General features: G+C 40.6%; 1 protein-coding gene across 3 annotated transcripts in view; it reads left to right on the top strand.

Annotated features, from left to right (window-relative positions):
* DMD (dystrophin) overlaps positions 1–20,750 on the top strand; it is a 2,676,723-nt gene that overhangs the window by 2,419,906 nt on the left and 236,067 nt on the right. The gene's annotated exons all lie outside the window — the stretch shown is intronic.

The following is a 20,750-nucleotide window of genomic DNA, read 5'->3' as shown; positions in this document are numbered from 1 at the left end:
TACTACTGTAAAATGCTCTCTTTTTCTAATCTTAGCAGTAGAGGATGGGAACTAGGAAGGGGCATGGTGTGCTGGGTAGAGGTTTACCCAAGTTTGCCTAAGGCCTCATGAATAGGGAAAGGAAACTAATATGTACTGACAGCTCTTCGGCAGCTACCATAGAGAATTCTTTATCTATTATTTCCCCAGGATGAAATTAGAGAAAATCATCAGAGAATTCATGCAACAGTTGGTAAAATCATTATACTGTAAGGGGCCTAATTTTATTCTCCCCTCACCTCTTTATGAAGTGTCTTTAGATTTAAGAAGGTAGGACACTTTGTAATTCTTGAACAACTTACCTACCTAGCTCTTAATAGTTACTGTGATGAATTCATTTTTATCAGCTTCCAGGCTCAGTGTTAATTCTTTCAAATGTTTCTGTTGTTTCCCTTTTATTACAAATTAGATCAGGCTGGACTCTTGACTATAAGTTACAGAATGCTCGACTCAGATTAGTTACGCAGAAGAAAGGGTGGTAGCTAGTGATTTTTAGTCACATAACTTCAGATCTGGCTTTGACCACAACTGCTTCTAAGCATATTTAGCTCCATCTCTGCGTCTGCATTATTCTGGCTCTGTTTTCAGGCAACCTTAGTTTGCAGGCCCATCTCTTCCCCTCCTAGCATCTCCAGCATTCCAGGCCAAAAAGAGAGAGCTACTCTACCCAAAGAGTTTTAAAAATGTCTGAGTTTGACTCTCAATGACCCAATTCAGGTTATGTGCCCATCTAGGCTGAAGAAAAGATGCTTTGATTGATTGGTGTTGCAGGTAGGGTCCTCCAGGAAGCAGGTGTGGAGACAGATTTATTAAGGAATAACACCTGGGAAGGAAGGGGAGGGGGAGGGTTTGAGCAGGGGAGCCATCAGTTCACAGTGTAGATCTCATGAGGTGAGTGTTTAAGCCCAGTTCAGGAACTCTGGAGCAAAGAGTGCCCATTAGAGGACTCCTGGCTTGGGCAGGTCTGAGAAAGCCTGTATATAACTTAGGGCTGTTAAATTTCCTTTTCCACTACTTAGAATCATAGAATGGGGCTCAGGTCTTATCTCAAACATCAGTATCTCTATATACAAAGTGGAGGCTGAGGTTTAATATAGGCCAATGATTCTTAGGGGCAATTATCTGCCCCCGCCGAGGACCTCCCATGTGGGAGACAGGTGTTCAACTGCTTGAGCAGTTGTCTTCAACTTCGGCTCCCTGAAGACATTTTTGGTTGTCACAAATGGGGTTGGTCACTTCTGGTGTCTAGCGGGTGGAGGCTATGGAAGCTGCTAACCATAGCTTTGGGCAGTGCCCAAAACAAAACAGTCACGCAAAATGTTAATAGTGCTGGGGTTGAGAAACCCTCTACAGATAAAGAGATCTTATGCACATGCATGTACTGAGAAAGGTCATAAAAATGCTTTGTCTTTGATAAATTCTTCATGTGTTTTGCTTTTATTTGCATCTGTCAAGACATATTAAGATTCTATCTCATTTAACTTTTGTATAGGAAAGCTAGACTGAATCAGTGAAATACATAGATTTTGGCTTTTTAAAAAGTTTCTGTCCTTTTTTTAGGACAAATATGAATTTGAACTAACTTAAATACTCGTTAATATTAAAAGTCCTTCTAGATTTTGGTGAATAAATAAGAATCATAGTCATGTGTGCTTAGCATATAAATTGCTTTATGAAAGTGTTATTTCAAAAGTACTAGTTAGTCTCTGATCTGTTTAAATTTCCCTGGGTTATAGATTTGTTTACTCTGCTTTACTGTTTCTTCACTGTATTTTACAAATTTGAATGTCAGTGCCAACTCGGATTGAAATATCAAAAGTTCAAACTTAGATGCAAATCAGTGAAAATATACTGCAGTATGCCTTCATATATACAAGAACATGTTTTTCTTTCTTGGACTTCCACTAAAAAAATAACACAACAAAAGCAAACCTTTAGCACTATACATTTTTAACCATCCAATAGATGCTTTAGCCTTCAGGGAATTTAGCTCCAGAACTGCTGCTAGGAAAATAAAAAGATTGGCTAATGCCAGAAAGGATAAAAAGATCAGCTAACAACCAAAAAAAAAAAGTTTTTTCCAAGATGTGAAATGCGTGCCCAATCCTAGATCAAGGACTAGATGTTCAAAGTATGAGATTTAACATTACTTTCGAAAGTCCAGAAGAAAGTTTTAGATCAGTACACTGAAATAATTCGTAAGTAGGAGCTCTTTACTTGTGCAAAATCTACTGTTTTAATTGAAACACGAAATCATTCAGTACTTTTATATCCAACCATCTTTATTCTCACAACCATAAAAAATCAGTTATGACAGTGAGAAAACAACAAGAAAACAAACCATTCTAATCACTATATTTTGAAAGCTCTTTGCAAACAAATGTTGGAGAGAGAATTCAATTATATGTGATTCTATTTAAAATAGGCATCTCTTATTCTTTAAGAATATGTTACTAAGGGCATGCAAAATACATTTTCAAAAAATATTCCTGGCTAGGCCCAGAATCCAGAGGGCTTTCTGGAAGGGGGTGTTCTTTCTACAAATAAGGGATCTGAGGCCCAAGGAAACCAAGCAAGGAGGAGACTGCACTAGCTCTCAGACTGACTCTGCACCTTGCCCTGGCACCACTGCCCCCTCCCCCCTTGCACCACTGCCTCCTCTCCTTTGTCTCTCTGTCCTCCTTTCTCTTCCTCTGTCTCAAGTCCACAGAGGCAGCAGGAACACCTGATTACCCGGGGTTGGTCTGCTCTTCGCGAGAGGTTCAGGGGAACTGAAGTTTGTGATCTGGCCCCTCAGTAATGTCATGTCCCTAGGAGTCAGAATTCAAACAGAAAGGAAGGTCAAATGGCTGGGAAGGGATTCCAGCTCAGGCTTCTGACTCATAAAATTGGTGGCCCTCCACTCTGTCAGTGGCTCCAAAACAGAACTGTACATCAGAATCACCCAGGGAACTTTTAAACACCACACAAACAAACTTACGTGCACACACAGGCACACATGTTCTGAAGCACCAGGCCCAAGTGGACCAAGTCAAAAATTCTAGAGACGAGACTCCGTCATTTATTTTGTTTGATGATTTTTGATTGAGACTCCTATTTAATTTTTTGTGAGTCAGTGAGCTTCCGGAGACCTAGGTTGGGGAGATCTTTCTCCAGAGGAAGATCTGTACTTATTATTTCTGCTGAGAGCCATGAGTGGGGCCTTTGAGAGGGGGGCACACAACTGAGACCACATTTAAACCTAGCTGCTGCACTTTACCTCAGGCCTAAGATGGATTTTTTTCTTTTTTCAACTAAGATTTATTATCATTAGAATTACAGATGTTTATATATTTGCTTTTTCCCCTTGTCTATTTTATTTAGAGTAGATATAGGTTTCTAGAAAAATCATGCAGGAAAAGCATGGTTCTCACATACCCCCATGTAGTTTCCCTATTATTAACATTTTACATTAATGTTTTACCTTTGTTACAATCGATGAAATATTATTATAATATTATTATTAACTATAGTCTATAGTCTACATTAGGGTTTATTCCTGGTGTTATACAGTTCTAAATTTAGCAATATGTATGCAGTCTAACATTAATCATTTTAATCTAACTTACATCAAATGGGGAACAACAGCTCAATGTTAAAATTTTTCCCATGCCACTTAATTACATTTATCTGTAAATATCTAATCCATAGATTCATTAAAAATAGGCTCTTGTTTGTCTTATTATTTTGTCTCTTTCCTCTCCTAGCAAAGTGCCTTATAAGCACTCAATAAGTATTTGAGTAATTAATTGTTTAATTATTTAATTAAAGTTGCTCTTAAGATGCAAATACTCACAGCTGTGGTACTATAAGCCTGTTATGAGCTATCATTAATCTTCCCAAGGATATGTATTAATCAGCTAAGAACCAGTGCTTAGGAAGAACAGTCTAAATATCAGGGAATGGGACTATGACACTCCCCCCACAGTCAAATTTTAGCCCTATCATTGCGTCGCCCTACCTTACCTTACCTCGCCCATTCTTCATTGACAATTTCAGATAAAATGTACAAAATATATGACAAAAACCAAGAGATTTCCCCCCATCCCCCCATCCCCATTTTGTTTCTTTTAAGTTGGCACATATATCTTATATCCATTTTGGAAAATAGGAGGTGGGGCAGGGAATCTTTTTTAAAGAAAGAAAAAATCCTTTATTCTTGTCACACCAGGAACATGAAGTTCAGTGCTATACATTAAGATTATAAAGCAAGATCCCCAAATGCAGTGGCTGATTATTCACAGCAGACACGTTAAGTCAAGAAGCTTATTTTTTGTCTCTTTGCTAAGGCACAAAGCCTGCGGCTATATGCATTTTTATTACACTTTACTGTCTTGGTTTCACTTGAGGATTAAAAAGAGAGTCAAGGTACAGTGCACGTATCCTGATGGATTTTAGGATTTCTTGCTTTAGTGAAAGGAAGAATCTCATAAAGTACCTCAGATTATTGCTCAGGGAAGTGTACCTGCTTCCATGATGACCTAGAAATTCAATCTTTTGTTTCTTCCGTAAAAGCTCACGTTGTATTTTGGATTTTTTCCCCCTGTAGTTCTCTGCACTAGGTAAAGTCACACATTAAAAAAAAAACACTTTGGTTTAGATTTGAGGTGAAAATACCTAAAATAGTTCAGGGATGCCTTATGATAATTTAGGGAGCTTGAAAACCACCCTGGGGTTGAGGTGCAGTGGAGACGGAGTGAGAAAGGGAGGGCTAGGTCAGAAGAGAGTAAAGCAGACAGAGGAGAGAAACTGTGGAGCGTGAGGGGCAGAGAAGCCAGGTCAGAGTTTTAACTCCTGTTCTGCCAGTCTACACTCAGGAACAATACAAGTGCAAATTGCTCCCTCCTGCGTCCTTCACCAAGAAGGCCAAAGCGTACTTATTTCTCTAACTGGCACCTCATCTCCTGATATGCAAAGAACCAGAGTGACTGAACTCTTGTAGGATTGGGAAGTACAGTAGATGGCATCTTCCTATTTATTGATTTGTAAAGAAGGGGTCTCAGAGTGGTTTGGCGACTCTGCCTTTCTGTGAGAAAAAGAAAGGCGCTTTTCAATGGCCAGGGGGAGGAGAGCTGGGAACTGGAAAGAGAGGTTCCTGGCTGGCAAGGTTCTTTGATATGCGGTCAAATTGACTGTGAAGGGAGTCAAGGTCAGGAAGCTTTAGAAATGCCTTGAGGATGGTGTGGGATTTAAAGAGCATGGATTCCCTTGGTTAATGTTGGCTGCATACTTCAGCAAATTCTCCCTCCCAACCTTCCTTTAAAAAAGCAATTAGTGGAACAAAATGAAAAATTTACCACCCAAAATATAAGGGTTCCACCATTGAGACAAAAATGTTTGATTTCTATATTTTACCTTCTTTCATTTATCTTCATGATTTCAACCTAGTTCAGTCATCCTTTTGTATGAATTTGCTAACTGCTATATATGCTGGTTTTTTTTTTTTTTTTTTTTGACGATACCAGTTCTATTTTATCTTATTGATAGTCCTTTCAAATTGCCACTTCTGGTGCTTGGGAACACTCCTGTATTCTAATTCCAGGAGGCATAATTATATAATTACTATGTGAGCATTATGTTACTTATGGCCTAGAATGCTCCTAGAAAGAAATGCTCCAGTGGCCTCTGAAAATTTCTGTGAGAATGTTATCTTCCAAATGTGGAATAAATTCAGTTCTAAAATAAATAGCTGAAGCTGAAATGTAAATGATTTAATGTAATGGTGTTGCAAGGTGAGAGCCACTTGACTTCGGTTCCTGCTGCAAATCACCAAATACATTAGGAAAGCTTTTAAAAGGAAACTTATTTTTTTAAGATAAAATCTGCATCCATTTACATCATCCAAGCAAAGTAATTCAACTTTTATCTCCTTGAGGCCAAAAGAAAAAAAAAAAGAAATGCTTTCAGGTATTAATTTTGGTTATTCTATAATATATAGGAAAAGTAAGGAAAAAAGCATCTATATAATGATTCGGTAATCATAGTCATTTGTTAATTCTGACCTCTCAGTTATATTCCCTCCCATCACATTTTTTTCATTAAAAGTTTGTGGATATAACTAAAACTAAAGATTTTGACAAATATAACAGAATAGGAGGTTGATTGCTGCTTTTCTAAATTAAAATTAATGATACTTAAGGTACTCAGCTCTGTGAAGTCAATTGAATGTTGATATGACCTGACTCCATTATGCAGAAAGAGGCAGTTGCATGAGTCTGAAAACTAATAAACAAACTTCCAGAGTACATCTTTGAAATCAGTGAGGTAAAAGACAAATGGTTGAACAAGGGACAAAGGACTTACTATTTGTCCTCTCTTGCTTGCTGGTTGATAGAAGAATTCCTTAGATCTAGAAGAATACTGTTATAGGATTTTGTCTAAGTTCTTGACTATGCTGCAGATATGAGTTTCAAGAGCATGTCAGATGAGTTAGACCAGTAATTTATTAAGGTAGAGAGGGAAGAGAAATGAGAGAAAATAACAGATCCTGAGTCCCAGGTAGAGAGGAAGGGGCTGAAAAGTGATAAAGAGGGCTGATTTACAGACTACAATTTCCCATTAGGGATTATAAATGCCCAGGTTTTACTTGCAGGTTGATCCATATGGGGGGACATGGTGAGACCAGGGCATAGAAGGCAGAAACAGGATAGGACCAGTACCAGGACATGGTGAAGGCAAGAGCAGGGGTTCAAAGGTGAGAGCTGTTCTGGCCTTGCTAGCTTTTTGAACTGTTAATTATCCCACCTCTTTGCTAATGGCATAGGAGGAGTCCCAGCTGTTTACTGTTTTGATTGATTATCCCACCCATCAATCCTCCTTGAGGGCCCAATGATAAAGTCCTTGGGGGAATATCTGGGTCTTCTCCTGGCTTCTGGAGGAAATCTTGTTCTGAATGGCAGAATCTTGGGGGGGGGGGGGGGGAGTCTTCCAGCAGCCATCTTGGCGTTTTAGATGTCCACATGGACTTCTTGCCAGGTTCCCAGATCCAACTATTGATTCCCTATCTTACTAGCCAGCTTCATTCCACTTTCAGAGAGTTTACACCTTTATTCTTAAAGGGGTGCTGAAGGATGATGATCATTCTTTTGTATCTACTTCCTGCTGGTTAGGGACAAGTAGGCCCTACCTGACAAGGTGTAAAACCCTCCTGCTATTCTACCTAGGATGGAGGAAGATGGATTTGGCATCCTGGGCGAAGCTGGATGAAGTCCCCATATGGCTAACAAGATGTTGATACTGGAAGAAATAAACTTAATTAGAATTTTGAAAATATATGGTTCTGTTAAGAGGATACTGGACCGCAAAAGTAGAAAAGGCCAGGTGCCTGCAAAGGCTGCATTTTCCCAAAGTTGGTGGGAAACAGTATTCGTCCTTGAGTTATTTTATGCTGTTGGTTAACTCTAGGGAGAAATTGCAATAGATAATGGGGCTTGGTATAAATTGCCAATCCCAGTTCCTATGGTAGAAGAGATGAATGAGAAGAGACATTGCCCTTTTTAGTTAAGCTACAGGAGATGAAAACAGACAAGATTTTTTAAAGGGGTGTCTGGTGTGCCCCCCCCCCCCCAGCAATAGGCATTTGGATTAGTGTTAGAAGAAACAGCTGACTTTGATACAGACACTACTTAGCTTTGTTTTCAAGAGGTACTGCAGGCCGTCCAATGACTGGCGTTCGTGCATCCTGTCAGGTGATTCTGGTGAGCTGGTACTTCCTTGGGCAGCTGGCTTCACTCAGGATTAGTGCAACAAGCTGGAAATTCCTGTAACTTTAATAGCTGTGGGAGTAATCAGAATTACAGAGTAAAGTTCCTTACATTTTGGCTCTGGGAGCAAAGCTTGTTTCTTGCCAAGTTTTGAACAGTATGTGGTTTGCTGGTCCTGGGTGAGGAAAGGTTGGTTGTCTATGGACCATCTCAAAGGGGCTAAGTTGAAGTGGGTCGCAATCACTTCATTTGCAGTTTCCCTTCTGGTGGGAAAACACTTAGCCCTGGTAGGATGGCATGTGGGTTTGGCAGTCCTCCCGAGGGTATGTGTAAGACAGGCTGTGGAATAAGGGCTGGGAGAAAGATTTGAGTTAAGCATGTTCTCACACTGGTGTGGGGTGAAGACTGAGAGGTCAACCCCAAGTTAATTTGGTGGCATTTTAAATTAAAAGGACTGTTGCCCCCACTGCTCTCAGGTAAGGTGGCCATTCCTTTATCTTATAGGTGCGTTCATTAACTACTTAGAAAATGAAGTTTACCAGGACTTTTAACATGTTCAATATTTCTGCATATGGTCTAGAATAGAAAAGATATCACCATAATCATCAGGCATATATGTAGGAGATATAGGTACAGTAATTTTTTTTTAAGATTTAGTTATTTATTTCTCTCCCCTCCCCCCCCACCCCAGTTGTCTGTTCTCTGTGTCTATTCGCTGTGTCTTCTTTGTCCACTTCTGTTGTTGTCAGCGGCATGGGAATCTGTGTTTCTTTTTGTTGCGTCAGCTCTCCATGTGTGCGGTGCCATTCCTGGGCAGGCTGAACTTTCTTTCACGTTGGGAGGCTCTCCTTACAGGGCGCACTCCTTGCACATGGGGCTCCCCTAAGCGGGGGACACCCTTGCGTGGCACGGCACTCCTTGCACGCATCAGCGCTCCGCATGGGCCAGCTCCACACAGGTCAAGGAGACCTGGGATTTGAACCATGGACCTCCCATGTGGTAGACAGATGCCCTAACCACTGGGCCAAGTCCACCACCCTAGGTACAGTACTTAATACTAATTAATGTACTACCCAATGCATAAGTTTCTCTTTGAGCTACAGTTAATAGATTTAAGTTCCAGGTTTGCAATACTTTACATGTTATCTCTCCATGGGAGCAAGCCATAATGGCAGTTGTTTTTAAGTTCTACTCATAGTACTCTGCTGATCATTGTTCCAATTGGTATGTTCTTCACACAGCCAGCAAGCTGTAGCATTATTGACCCTAGAGAGAAGGTAGGAAGGTAGTTTCTAGTATTCCACCAGCCTGGTGCATAGTGCCCTTCAGCTCTATAAAACAGTGCCAGTCTGGAGGTGATAGCCATTGTACATTTGGCTATATCAAGCCATCATTGGCTGCTGCAGGAGTTTGAAACTGCAGCATAGTCTCCATTGACTTCAGGAGCACAACTAGAGATGTAGTAGATACCTTTATTGTTTTAGGGGTCAGTGACCAACCTAGCCAGTAACTCAAATGAAGAGGCAACCTGCAATGTATTGAAGGCCTGGTTTGAATGCATAAGTTTGACAATACTGAAGTCTATCTTTTGATTTTTATGTACTTCTTAAACACTTCCAATGCAATGTGTAACATATCAAATGAACTTTTTAGTACTTCTTACTTTTACACTTTTACCATGAAGATGTTAAGTAGCAGGTATTTTACTTTAGCAGTAGAGGAAAAACTACTTTTTCCATTTTTAAAAATGAAAACTGAAGATTCCCAGTGGAATCAAAGTAACTTTGCATTACTACCACTTGAATACTCATGTTGAGGTGGCTTCCGGACAGGTTTCACTGCTGTGATGTCACCTTTTGCCATTAATATCAATTTAGGTTTCTTGTTAATAATGGCTTCTTGGAACTAGCCACTGGCCATGCGGTTTTGCATAAGCACTAATACCAGTAGGACAGGAGACAGAGATGTCTCAAGTTTGCTTTCCCCTGAGCCATAGGGGCAGAAGGTGTTATGAAATAACCATAAGCAAAGGCAAGGGGTGAGGCGAGGCTTGAAGTGACCATAAATGAAGATAAGGTCAGTTTAGAATTTACACTTACAATAGTAGGTTTAGGCTAAATCTACCCAGTTATATTTTCAGTAATTATTTTTCTCCTGTTTTATAATATAAAGGCATCTATAAATGGTCTAAAGTCCTAGTTACAGTTTGTAGTAAGTTTTCACTTTAAGGTGAATTGGGTACCTTTATTAACTAAGCCACAAGAATTTTATTGGTAACAACTTTGCAAAGTTTCTCTGCTTTTCTAGCAGTTGACTTAATCACTACTTGTGATTTATATGTTAAATCCTTCTTACAAGACAGTATTGACATTTAAAGATTCATTTTTAAGTTACCTTTCACTGTTATCCACTTTATAACAGGTGAACCCCAAATCTGATTCCTAGGCATAAGCAAACTGACAAAGTTAAACACAGATTTAAAACAGATGAGAGAATTTTATACCCTTAGTATTTCTAGTAACTCTTTGATTTTAATTGATGGCACATGAAGTTTCTTCTTTTTCAAGAGAGGTTTAGTAACTGGTCTGAATCTTGATCTCTATTCACGTCTTTTATAGGCACAACTGAGTTTAAACTAATGGAAGTTTGAGGTGTATTTCCTCATTTCTTTAAGGAGATACGACATGAGGTTTCTGGGTCTCAGATCTATCTGTCCTCTTTTCTTACACTGGTTTAACTGGAATTCAGGGTTTCATGCGAAGGCTGCTTTCAGCTATACTGTGGCCATGAACCAGTAGTAGGCAAATATTCCTCTTGACACTCTTATAGAGAGTTTACTGGTGGGCTAGAGACCATGCCCATTATTCTAGGAAGAATGAAAAAGCTCTTTTTAGTCGACCAATCTGGCATCCCAGAGTCCTAGTCTGACTAAAACGTTCACTACTCCACATAATTTGGAGCTGATGGTCTGTTCTCAGCATCCAGAGAATTTTAAATTTCAGAGCCTGGCCAACACCCTGTGCGTGACCTAGGTCTTGGGAGATGTGTGGTGATAATTCTGGAGATCAGACCAATGCACCCGAGCCAAGTTGGTGAAAGACGTTCTGAGCAGTTACCCCAAATAAAAGTGCCTGAGATAAGTTTCAGGGGATATTTGGCTGCTCTCTGAATGGAAGGGCCCAAGGAATGAGGGCCATTCAGAGTTTACTGCTCTGGTTCTCGCCACTCCTACATTCCAGAGTCTGAGACTGACTGCACCGTTACTCAAACAGAAGTTCCTTAGTTAAATCTCAGGGAAGTTTGGCTGCTCTGATTCCTGCCACCCCGTGAAATCACAGAGCCCCCGACCACAGGCGTTTCTGGGGCTGTTCTGGACTGGGGAGGCAGGCCGAATAGATCTTGGGTTGAATAGATTTCAACCTGAAGCTGCCAAGCTGAATATTGCACCTCCTTGGAGAAGGGGCAAAACGCTTCTTCCTCCTATTCTTCCAGAGGTCTTAGATGCAGTCCTAGTTTTATGACTTTACTGTATAGGAGTTTCCCAGTTAGACCGGCCATCAAAAGGCTATTAAGTGATTAAAGATCAATTGTTATTGCTAGCAGACCTTAGGGCCCTGAGGAAATCACTTCCTTGCTAGCAAAGGCATTTTCAGTTTTACAGTTTTTAAGATATTCCAAAGCATTTTAACACAAACCTGTAATGAGAAATTCAGTAATAGGAAGCAGGAAGGTAAAAACATGGGTAAAGGTTAATTATGCAAGGGTGTCCTGGCCTGTGACCCCCCCACCCTGGGAAAGGGAACTCCCAGGGCATCCAGTTCAGCTCTACCTGCTGCCTTCCCACTTCATTCAGACCAGGTGTGGAAGGCAGACTTGCAGAGGCATGGACCGGCTGGAAGGGGCAAGTCCCTTGTCTCTCAATCATTGCCTTGTTGCTGCTGAGGGGAGAGGGCGGGAGTAGGCAATGGCAGCCAGGCCCAAGGTCAAAGCCACTGACTGCTAAAAGGGCTAGAAAAAGAAGCTTTACTCTGCTGGAGAGTCTTGGCAGGGCCATGATTTGAGCCACTGCCCTATGACCTGGCTGGCCCAGCTGGGGTCAGATCTCACAAGCCTGGGCATGCAGCATGGACAAAGAGAGTTCCCATGCCCTGGCCTCTTCCCTCCCGGGATTGCATCCTGTGGGACTCATAGGTGAACCCATTTAAAATGGATAACCAAAGGAAGGCATTAAACAGGCTGAAGGCCATAATTTCACTCACCAATAAACTCCTGGCTGGCTCCCCAAATACGTTACTGGATTTTGTTAGGTTCTTGACTATGTTGCAGAAATGAATTTCAAGAGCACCATCAGGTGAGTTAGGCCAGTAATTTATTAAGGTAGGGAGGGAAGAGAAATGGGAGAAAATAACAGATCATGGGGTCCAAAGGTAAAAGTGTGTTCAGACCTTGTGTTTGCTTTTTGAACTGTTAATTATTCCACCCCTTTCCTAATGGCATAGGAGGAGTCCCAGCTGTTTGCTGTTTTGATTGATTACCCCATGAGGTCAATCCCCCATGAGGGCCCAATAATAAAGTCCTTGGGGGAATATCTGGGGCTTCTGGCTTCTGGAGGAAATCTTGTTCTGAATGGCAGAATCTTGGGGAGGGTCTTCCAGCAGTCACCTTGGGGTTATTGATGTTCACATGGACTTCTTGCCAGGTTCCAGATCCATCTATTGATTCCCTATCTTGCTAGCTGCTTCAGTACTGTTCCTAGAGAAGCTTTGGACCAGCTCAAGGCTGGGGTTCCTGTTTGCATCCTGTCTCACAAGATGTGCAGCAACTTCATTTTAGGCACTAAAACAGTTACCTGTGTATCAGTTTGCCTTAACAGAGTCTCTCTGCTCTTCTGGTAGGTTCTATATAACAACACGATGGGGAGTTATGTTCTATAATGGATCGGTGGGCGGAGGAGAGGGGAGAGGGAGAGGAGAGAATAAGAAGAAGAGCCAGAGATTAAGAAAGAAGGGAGTCAGCACAGAAGTATAAAATGGTAGGGGAAAAAAGCTCTGCAAGAGGAACACTTAAAAAGCAGGAGATTAATGATGTTCTCAGATGGCATGCTTTAGAGTCTGTGCCATAAATCACACAAAATCAACGCATAATTAAGCTCCTACTCAGAGCAAGCACTGTGCTAGCACTGGTTGCTTCCCTGTGGTCGATCCTGAATTCAAATGCAAGAAACTCTGTTTAACTCCTAAGTGTCTCAGTATCAGGAAAACATAAATAAATTCCAGGAAAAGCGAATTCAGCTGATTTCTATGTTCAACAAGGTTTTTTCACAGAGCTGTACCTACCCCAGGTCCCCATTCCAAACCTTTATCTCACATCATTTTTTTTTTCTGTCAGAACTCTCAAAATCAGAATTAGAAGAAGAATGGGTTTTACCAGAAAAAGATGACAATTACTTAAAAGATTTTTAAAGTGAAACTGTAATAAGTATCAGAAGAGTTTCCAGGATAATGTTTGGGCATGTATTTATGGGTGTTTCATGTAAGGATTTGGGAATAAGGATAAATTATGAAGGTGCTCTCCCAATGCAGATGCATGTATATACAAAACTGTACAAATTTCAAAATTTCAGGATAAAACTCAGGCATGGACTGTAGAGAGTCATTTATGTGTACATGTGTGATTTCTTCAGTAGCATCCTGGCACAAGGAGAGATTCTCCCCACCATGGGCTTATTAGCATAGGTGGTAATTATGGTTCTTGCACACCATGGATGTTTATCAAGGGTCTAGACAAACCAAGAGTCAGAAAACTGAAATTTTTACATGCCTGGTTATGTTTTTTTCCCCAAGTCTGGAGTGAACAAAATGTATGTTTCTAGTATCAGTGAGAATACTTGTGCACTAGGAAGAAACCACATTGTCCAGCAATGTATGCACACATCACAAGAGGTTCCTTGCCTCTCCTGAAACTCCATTGAAGATAAAAGCTTAAAAGTAATCAACAAACAGGTCAAAAGAAATTTAAAACAAAGTTAAATAACAAACATTTACATTTAGATAAATTTATTTAAAATCAGTCAAAATGATTCACAGTGAGTCACAAAAGAGTCACAATACTGTTATAAGTCTTCTCTCCCCCCTCCCAGTTTTTCATCCTTCCTTTCTTTTGGCCTATTTAAAGTGATTTTGAAGAAAGAATGAAATAAAGCCACCCTCTAAGATACACAGAAGAATGGGCTGAGTTTTAGGAAACAGTCACAGCTGAGATTTAAGAGTATATTAAGTCTACCATAATCATACTTAGTGTAGTGGCTACCAGATAACAGGAACTCAAGGTCTTTTTCGTTCCTTCATCTATCACATACTTCTTGAGTGCCTCCTATGTACTAGGCACTATGCTAAATTGGGAACAGGACAGACAAGGTCCCTATTTTCAAAGGTAAGGAACTTGCATTCTAGTAAATATCCTTTCAGTGAATATGGAATATAGAGGCTTTTCTTCCTGGAGGGAAAGGTATGCACAAGTGATGTCTTGTCAGACAGTACACAGTGTACAAAACTCATCTGAAATGAGAAAGCAAAGGGAAATAATGTATAGTCCTCATAGCTCTCAAATATTATTTGAAAATTAAAATGCAACAAATGAGGAGATTTGGACTTTTAGTTTGTTTTACAAATGATTGCTTTAAAAAATTTTAAATCCAGTATTATAGGCAAAATGAATCAAAATTTTAAATCCAGTATTATAGGCAAAGTGAATCCATTTTGATCAAAAAGGAATGCAGGGAAGAATTTTCCCCCCCAAAAAAATTAGAAATCATAAAAAAGAATTTGTCATTGAAAGGATAGTTGTTATGGTGAAGATTCTAGAATAAACTATGCACCAATTCATTCAACTAATATTAATTGAACATCCGCTATACACCAGGTACTGTACTAGTCACTGGGGATATAACAGAGAAGGGAAAGATTGTCCCTGTCTTTATGGAGCATATATATTTTAAAAAGACCCTTCCCTGCTCCCTGTTTTAGTCTACTAGGCTGTCAAAATGCATTATACCTGAAATGGGTTGGCTTTTACAATGGGGATTCATTAATGTATAAGCTTACAGTTCTGAGGCTGTGGAAATGTCCAATTAAAGGCTTCATCAGGCAGTAATTTTCTTCTGAAGACCTGCTGTCAAGGATTCTGAACTCTTGTCACATGGCACTGCACAGTGGCTGCATCTGCTGGTCTCTCCCTTCTCCTCTGGGTCTTGCTGCTTCTGCTTCCTGCTTCAGTAGCTTTCTCTCTCCTTCTGTGGCTTTTTCTCTTGTGTCTCTCTCAGTATTCATCCCATTTATAAAAGACTCCAATAAGAGGATTAAGACCCACCCTGAGTCACGCCCCAACTGAAATAACCTAATCAAAAGGTCCCACCTCAATAGGTCCACGCCCACAGGAATGGATTTGCTCTAAGGCTGTGATCTTTCTGTGCTCCATAAAAGCCTCAAATCACAACACCCAGTAGTAGTTAATTACCACACACTACCCCCAGCCTGCTTTTCCTAAAGAATAGGCTGCAAACCTCATGGGACTCATGGACCAGCTGGCGATTTTCTGCCTATCTTGGATAGCTCTAAAAGAGTAGACCCTTGTGTATCAGTCGACAAGGTTCCATCCAGTTCTAAGCTTTCATGATTTATGATCTAATAGTGAAAACTGGAGGAATGCTTCCAAAAAGATGTTATTCTTGTATTACTCTTTATAAAAGGAAACAGAGGTATGGCCTGTTAATTCAGAGGAAATTAGCTTCCTCTTGTCTCCTTAAATAATTCTATTTTACCTCCTTTAGCTTTTCTCTCTCTTCCCACCTTCCAGAGCTCAGTCTTACCCCCTTTATTCTCACTTTCTTTTCCTTCCTTTAATGGCCGAGACAAATTGTTCATCTCTGACTATACATGACATCTCTGGTTGAAGGTTCCACTTTAGGTCAAACTCTTGGTGTTCCAGATAAATTCATACACGCATTCGACACCCCTGTTTTCTAATTTCAATCAGCAGTATCTTCATTCTTCTAGTGCTCCACACTTGAAATCTAGGAGTTGCATTTTCTTCTTCAGACTTAAGCTGCAACACCAAAACTGATTAATTCTTCCTTCCTCCAAATGCCTTCTAATCTGGAGTTTCTATTCCAGGCTGCACAGTCTAAATCCAACACATATCACCCCAAGTCTGGTCAATAGCAATAGCCTCTAAGTGGTCTCAGCCTGAGGGCTCCTTTGGAATCTGTTTTATACCACACAGACATACTAATCTCCTAAAACACATCTCTTCTCTAAAACAGTGAGTCACCTCACAGTAATCTTCAGTGGTTTCCTTGGCTCATGGGGTCAGTCTTGAGCCTTGTGCTCTGGAATGCCTTGTTCTATGTTATGTGCTCCTAACATAACAAGCTCAACGTATCTCACCGTCCTACCCAACATCAGCGTTTTGCTGCCCCAGGTCTTTCCTCTGCTGTCTCTACTCTTTGTCTCCAACCCTTTATGCTTCCAAAGATCAGAATCTAAGGCATCCATTTTAACAAAGACTTATAATGCAAACAAATAATTAACTGAGTAAAAAACTAATTGTCGGGGAGCGGGTTTAGCTCAGTGGTTGAGCACCTGCTTTGCACGTATGAGGTCTCAGGTTCAATCCCCAGTATTTCCTAAAAACAAAAAACAAACAAAAAAAAAAACCTGATAGTGTCAGCATTGATGAAAGGAAGGTATTGGTGTATAATTTCTGACTTTTGCTTCCTGTTTTTGACATACTATTTTGTATTGGTTAGAAACACAGCTAGTTAGGCAGGTCCAGCACATAAAGGCTATTGTTTCAAAAGTATGGGAAGTGTATGTGGCTCAAGCCATCGGGCACCTGCGTACCACATGGGGGGTCCTGGGTTCGGTTCCCAGCACCTCCTAAAGAAGACGAGCAAGACAGTGTGCTGACAGAACAGGCTGGCATGGTGAGCTGATGCAACAAGATGATGCAATGAGGAGACACAATGAGAATACACAACTATAGACACAACAAGCAGGGAGCGGATGTGGCTCAAGCAATTGGTCACCTTCCTCCCATATATGCATTCCCCGGTTAAGTTCCCGGTGTGTCCTAAAAAGAAGACACGGAGACACAGGGAGCACACAACAAACAGCCACAGAGAGCACACAATGAGCATAAAACAATGAGGCAGGGGGAGAAATAAATACTTAAATAAATAAATCTTAAATCACTTCATTGTGCTGTTGTTCCCAGCATACAGTGCTGAGTTCCTAAGTAGCTACAGTCTGTGAGGATCTTGTGTTTTCTTTCTTAAAATTATTTCCTTAGTCAATTGTGCATTTAATCCATGCAATACCTTTCTCCAAAGATGATTTGTGAAAGGAAATGTTTTATGCTTAATTCTTTAGTTATTTCAAGACAACTTCCTGAATATTTCATTTCATTACTTGATGCATTTTTAATCGTGCTCATGCCTTTTCGTGAGATTCAGCTATAGGGATGGGAATTCACTCTCATCTCATTTTCCATCTTTGACAATATTGGGTGTACCCTGGAAACTACCTCTGGAGTCCTTGTCTAAGAAGGAAGTGATCTTCTAAGATCAGGAAGCTATAATGGACTCAGATACTGCACCCGCATGGTTCCTGTGACGTTATTACCAGAGGACAGGGTCTGTGGCACAGTCATACTCCTTCACCTTTGCATGTTCCCCTTGGGATTTCTTTCTCTGATGAGGAAAGATATCTGGAAGGTGTCCACCTGCATACTGCGTCCTTGTAGCAGTTTGATACTGTTTATGAATTGCAAAAATAGATATTGGATTATATTTGTGAACTGGTCTGTTCCTCTGGGCATATTAGATTGGATTGGATTCAGAGGTTTCACTTCTACTTGATTAAATAATGATTAAGGCTTTGATTGGACCATGTCGGTGGGATGCTGAGTCCTGCCCTCTTGGTGGGCAGGGACTCACAGAGAAAACAACATGGCAGAGGAGAAAGTTGGAGTTTTGATCCTGGAGCCTGGGAAGTAAGTACACAGAGAAGCAGATACATGAGGAAAGAGAGAAGGCTCCGTTAGACATGGCAGAGGCCCCAGGAAGAGAGACAAGCCATTCGCCAGATAGTCTACAACTGACCTTGTGGACAGAATAGAGCAGCTGAGCCCAGAGAGGAACAAGCCCCAGGAGAGAGATGAGACTTATCCCAGCCCACAGCTGTTATTGGAAGAAGGTGAGACCATGGAGACTTAAGAGGAAGAGGAAGCCAAAACTCTTGCAGATGTCAGCAGCCATCTTGCCCAATACATGGCAACACTAGTGAGGGAAGTAACTTATGCTTTATGGCCCAGTAACTGTAAGCTTCTACCCCAAATAAATATCCTTTTATAAAAGCCAACAGATTTCTGGTGTTTGGCATCAATACACCTTTGGCTGACTAATACAATCCTCATCCCCTCCTGCACACCCTGTAGCAGCTTGATATTATTGAAGAATTCCAAAAAGAAATATTGGATTATGTTTTGTAAACTGGTCTTTTCCTCTGGGCATATGAGATTATATTGGATTCAGAGGTTTACTTGATTAACCTCTTGTGTCAGTAGGGCATTGAGTACCTTCCCCTTGGTGAGTGGGGACTCGCAGATAAAAGGATGGCAAAGGACAGAGTTAAGGGCTTTTAATATTGGAGTTTTGATTTTGGAGTTTGATGCTGACGTCTTAAGCTGGAGCCCCAGGGAGAGAGAAAGAGCCATTTGCCTGATAGTCTACAGCTGACCTTATGGAGAAAACAGAGGAGATGAGCCCAGAGGAACCTAGGAAGCCTGAACCCTGGCAGGTGTTGGCAGCCATCTTGCTCCAATACATGAAAATAGACTTTGGTGAGGGAAGGAACTTATGCTATATGGCCAGGTATCTGTAAGCTCCTACTCCAAATAAATACCCTTTATAAAAAACCAACCAATTTCTGGTATTTTGCATCAACACCCCTTTGGCTGACTAATATACACCCCAATCTTTTATATATTCATCTCTCAATTTGTTCATAAAATGGTACATTCTTCATTTAGACGATGGGTATGGGGAAAGGCAGGAAGAGATGAGAGGTGGAGGCGTCTTTGGGACATGGAGCTGCCCTGGATGGTGCTTCAGAGGTAATCACCGGACGTTGTAAATCCTCACAGGGCCCACTGGATGGAATGGAGGAGAGTATGGGCCATGATGTGAACCATTGTCTATGAGGTGCAGAGGTGCCCAAAGATGTACTTACCAAATCCAATGGATGTGTCATGATGATGGGAACGAGTGTTGTTGGGGGGGGGGAGAGGGGGGGTGGGGGGGTAGGGTTGAATGGGACCTCACATATATATTTTTAATGTAATATTATTACAAAGTCAATTAAAAAAAAATCCCTAAAAAAAAAAAAAGAAATAATTACATCTTCCAGACATTCATCTGCGTGTGTTTTTCTAGAACTTTCTCTATAATCTTATGGTGTCACATTCTTCAAGACCAGGAATTAACATACTTTGTGATGGGTTATAGAATATATTGACAACCAATGTTTCATAGATATGTGTACTAGATTTGGTCTATACTCATTCCATTAATTGACTGAAAATTAAAAAGCCAACCTCTTATTAAATATTTATAAAATACCTATTTTTTTAAACTTTAATTTCCAGTTTGTGGTTAAGACTAGAGTCAGACTGAATGATACTAAATCCTGACTTCAGTTTACTAATCACCTAATCTTAAGCAAGCTTTGTTTTATGGTTTTCTTTTTAAAATCTCTAATGCCTCAGTTTCTACATCAATGAAGTGGGGATAATAATAATTCCTAGTACAGATTTGTTCATTCATATTGCAGGCCCATAATGCTTAGTCAATATTAGCCATTATTTATCGTATGTGGTGCCTTGCACATTACAACCTAGTACTTTCTGTTTATTAACCACAACAACAGCAGCAACACTAGTCGGAGCTAACATTTATTGAGCAATTACTATGTGACAGAAACTGGGCTAAACAATTTATATGGGTCATCTTATTTAATTCCCACAACTCTTTGAGGTAGTTCCTATAGTTGTCTACATTTTACTGATAAGGAAACTTCTGAGAAGTTTCCCTAGGAGCTGCATTCAGTGTCATTCGTTATGTGAGTATTCTTTGTTCTCAATCTCTCTCTCTCTCCCTCTCCCTCCCCCCCCCCCCACTGGTTTGGACAACTAGTTATTAAACAAATATTTGCTACCACTTACTTTGAATAGGGTTAAGTGCTGGGGGATGGGCAGAGATAAGCAGCAAATGATCCCTGCTTCCCAGAAGGTTATGATCTATCTCAGGAGATACTCATGTCCATATAACTAAAATAGATTATATTTATATAAAACAAGTACTCAAGTATAAACTGTGTGCTGTGAGAATCCCATGGGAGCAATTAACTCTAACCTTGGGTAATAGAAAGTAAGCAGATAAACGTATAACTAAGCCTTGATCTGGAGAGGGAGGGTAAAAAAGCATTTCTGAGAAAAGGGGTGGCGTGAACAAAGCGTACATGTGTTAGATTGCGTGGAATATCACAGGACCGGCAGGTAGTTTGGTGGAACTTGGCAGGTAGAGTTTGGGAGTGCACAGTCTTGAGGCAGAAAAGGTAGGCTTGGAATATTCCTCATGCTTTTGTGTGTATAACAATGAAGAGAATCCTATGTTTTTGAAACCATACTTGGTTGTACGGATATGTTTTCCAAGCAAAGGTGGACAGGGCTAGAGAGAGAGTGTGGGCCTGTGTGTGTGTGTGGTGGGGGGCGGTCAGGGATTGTGGATCTACACTAGGCAGTTAATTTATGTTGGAAGGTCAGAGTGGGCTTTAGATCACACTACCTGAGCCCCTATTCTGGTAGGTTAAGATATATTTTACCTCTTGGGAATTTTCTACACCACAGGAGCTA

Source organism: Dasypus novemcinctus, chromosome X, assembly GCF_030445035.2.
Source record: "Dasypus novemcinctus isolate mDasNov1 chromosome X, mDasNov1.1.hap2, whole genome shotgun sequence".
Taxonomy (NCBI): domain Eukaryota; kingdom Metazoa; phylum Chordata; class Mammalia; order Cingulata; family Dasypodidae; genus Dasypus; species Dasypus novemcinctus.
Note: the sequence above shows the minus strand (reverse complement) of the source record. Positions and strands in the feature narration are given on the sequence as shown.